Consider the following 3630-nt stretch of genomic DNA (forward strand, 5'->3'; position numbering starts at 1 on the left):
GTACTATTCCTCCAGTTCCAAGAATCTTTTGTTTTACTGTCCTGTTTAACATGTCCTAGTAGATTGTCCTCTTTTTTTTTTTTTTTTTTGGATTTTGGGCCACACCCGGTAACGCTCATGGGTTACTCCTGGCTATGTGTTCAGAAGTTGCTCCTGGCTTGGGGGACCATATGGGACACCGGGAGATCGAACCGCAGTCCGTCCAAGGCTAGCACAGGCAAGGCTTACCTTACCTTACCTCTAGTGCCACCGCCCGGCCCCCGAGTAGATTGTCCTTTATCTTGGTTTTGCCATAGAATATTTTTGACTTTTTGTTGCTTTAGTGGTTCTATGGCTTACATTCAGGATTCACACATACAAAGAATGTACTCAGCCATTGAGCTCATGGAGAAGTTTTAACAAATAGTTTCCTAAAGTTCTCTGAATTTTTTTTATAATCCTTTTATTTAACATTAGATTTTCTGATGACGGATGTTTTTTCACTCCACTTTTCCCCCCAGAGGACCAGGAATTAAACCTAAGACCTCACACATATGAGGTGAATATTCTAGAACTGAGTCACATCCTAGCCTCCACTGTCACTATTTAAAGCACTGATCAGTGGAGCGATAGCACAGCACATAGGGTGTTTGGCTTGCATGCCACTGACCTGGGTTTGATACCCGACATCCTATATGAACACTGGAGCCTGACAGGAGTGATTTCTCGAATTTGCTTGTCATCCTTACTCAGGGACCATGCTAATCTTCCCTGTATCATTCCAATTTTAGTATATGTGCTGCCGAAGCGAGCACCTAACAGGAGTGATTTCTAAGTGCAGTAGTAGGAGTAACCCTTGAGTGCCAGCAGGTGTGGCCCAAAAACCAAAAATAAATAAATAACTAAAATATAAAGCTCTTCTGCATAGCCAGAATCTGAGACAGAAAGTGAAATAGGCTAAAACTGAAAAGCTACTCAACTGATTGGGAGAAAATATCCTCCCATAATATATCAGATAAAGGATTAATATCCCAGATATATAAAAGAATCCTGGTTCTATCAATAAAATCAAGAACCATATTAGCGGGGCCGGAGAGATAGCATGGAGGTAAAGTGCTTGCCTTTCATGCAGAAGGTCATTGGTTCGAATCCCGGTATCCCATATGATTCCCCGAGCCTACCAGGAGCGATTTCTGAGCATAGAGCCAGGAGTAACTCCTGAGTGCTGCTGGGTGTGACCCAAAAACAAACAAACAAACAAACAAAAGCATATTAAAAATGGGGAAATGGGGATGGAGTGATAGCACAGTGGTAGGACATTTGCCTTGCATGCTACTGACCCAGGATGAACCCAAGTTCAATCCCCCGCACCCCATATGGTCCCCCAAGCCCGCCAGAGGTGATTCCTGAGCAAAGAGCCACCGAGTGTGGCTCCTAAAAAATTGAGGAGACAAAATGAACAAAAATCACATATCATGGGGCTGAAGAGATAGCACAGTGGTAGGGTGTTTGCCTTGCACGCAGCCTATTCAGGACAGATCCAGGACAGACGGTGGTTCAAATCACGGCATCCCATATGGTCCCCTGAGACTGCCAAGAGCGATTTCTGAGCACAGAGCCAGGAATAACTCCTGATCACCTCCACGGGTGACCCAAAAAAAAAATAAATAAATAAAACAAAAAATCACACATCAGGGGTCCAAGCAATAGCACACGGGTAGGGTACTTGCCTTGCACATGGTTAACCGGGTTCAATTCCTGGCATCCCATATGGTCCCCGAGCCTGCCAGGAGCAATTTCTGAGCACAGAGCCAGGAATAACCCCTTAGCACCACTGGTTGTAGCTCCAGACCAAAAATAAAATAAAATAAAATGAAGCACTGAAACCAGTCACACATTCCAAAGAATGCAACCATGTCAACCTCTCGGGAGCATCCTGAGATGTAAAGTATCAAGGTTCAAAATTCAGAGGTTGACAAAATGGGACAAAGTGACCATAGTGATTGAAACACATGAAATGCATTTAACCCACAATAACTCCTTAAGCAAAAATTAAAATAAAATAATGCCAATAAAAGAAGCAGCTCAGGGGCTGGCGAGTTGGCTCTAGAGGTAAGGTGTCTGCCTTGCAAGCGCTAGCCAAGGAAGGACTGTGGTTTGATCCCCCAGGGTGTCTCTCTCTCTCTCTCTCTCTCTCTCTCTCTCTCTCTCTCTCTCTCTCTCTCTCTCTCTCTCTCTCCTCTCTCTCTCTTCCCCCCACCCACCTTCCCCTAGATTACCATGCCCTGGTGACCTCTAATGTTCTATCATTTATTCTTTTTTCTCTAAGCTGTTTTTTTGGTTTTGGGTGCCACAGAGGTTACTCCTCTGTGGATGCCAGATCAGCCATGTGCAAGGCAAATGCTCTATCCACTGTGCTATCTCTCTGGTCCTTCTAAGCTGTTTTTTTGTTTGTTTGTTTGTTTGTTTGTTTGGTTTTTTGGTTTTGGTTTTGGTTTTGGTTTTGGTTTTTGGGTTACACCCGGCAGCACTCAGGGGCTACTCCTGGCTCTATGCTCAGAAATCGCTCCTGGCAGGCTCGGGGGACCATATGGGATGCCGGGATCTGAACCACCGTCCTTCTGCCTACAAGGCAAATGCCTTACCTCCATGCTATCTCTCTGGCCCCCTTCTTTTTTTTTTTTTTTTTTTTTTTGGTTTTTGGGTTACACCCATTTGATGCTCAGGGGTTACTCCTAGCTATGCGCTCAGAAATCACTCCTGGCTTGGGGAGACCATATGGGACACAGGGGGATCGAACCACGGTCCGTCCTACGCTAGCGCTTGCAAGGCAGACACCTTACCTCTAGCGCCACCTTCCCAGCCCCAAAGAGTTTCTTTCTTGTTTATTTATTTAGTTTTTGGGCCACACCCAGCAGTGCTCAGGGGTTACTCCTGGCTGTCTGCTCAGAAATAGCTCCTGGCAGGCACGGGGGACCATATGGGACACCGGGATTTGAACCAACCACCTTTGGTCCTGGATCGGCTGCTTGCAAGGCAAATGCTGCTGTGCCATCTCTCTGGGCCCTACTATATTTTAAACATGCTTTTTCCTAACTCTATTCTTTTACATATATAGATTCTATTATTGCTATGCTGTAATCAATATATGTTTTAAATCTTATCTCCAAAGGGAAAGGAAGGAAGAAGGGAAGGAAGGAAGGAAGGAAGGAAGGAAGGAAGGAAGGAAGGAAGGAAGGAAGGAAGGAAGGAAGGAAGGAAGGAAGGAAGGAAGAGGGGAAGGAAGGAAGATTGGAAGGAGGGAAGGAAAGAAGGAAAAGAAGGAGGGAAAAAGGAAGGAGGGAAGGAAAGGAGGGAAGGAAGAAAAAAGGAGGGTAGAAAGGAAGGAAGGAGGGAAGGAAGGAAGAAGGGAAAGAAGGAGGAAGTGAAGGAAGGAGGGAAGGGAAGGAGGAAAGGAGGGAGTAAAGGAAGGATGAAAGGAGGGAAGGAAGGAAGATTGGAAGGAGGGAAGGAAAGAAGGGAAAGAAGGAGGGAAAAAGGAAGGAAGGAGGGAAGGAAGGAAAAAAGGAGGGTAGAAAGGAAGGAAGGAGGGAAGGAAGGAAGAAGGGAAAGAAGAAGGAAGTGAAGGAAGGAGGGAAGGAAAGGAGGAAA

The 3630-nt window shown here is 45.5% G+C and overlaps 1 non-coding gene across 1 annotated transcript; it reads right to left on the reverse strand.

Moving 5' to 3' along the window:
- Positions 1-687: 687 nt before the first annotated feature.
- On the reverse strand, positions 688-794 carry LOC126028081 (U6 spliceosomal RNA). Its single transcript, XR_007502373.1, has one exon. It is a non-coding gene; the product is annotated as a U6 spliceosomal RNA (small nuclear RNA).
- Positions 795-3630: the final 2836 nt, after the last annotated feature.

This window comes from Suncus etruscus, chromosome 1, assembly GCF_024139225.1.
Source record: "Suncus etruscus isolate mSunEtr1 chromosome 1, mSunEtr1.pri.cur, whole genome shotgun sequence".
In the NCBI taxonomy this organism is placed as follows: Eukaryota; Metazoa; Chordata; class Mammalia; order Eulipotyphla; family Soricidae; genus Suncus; species Suncus etruscus.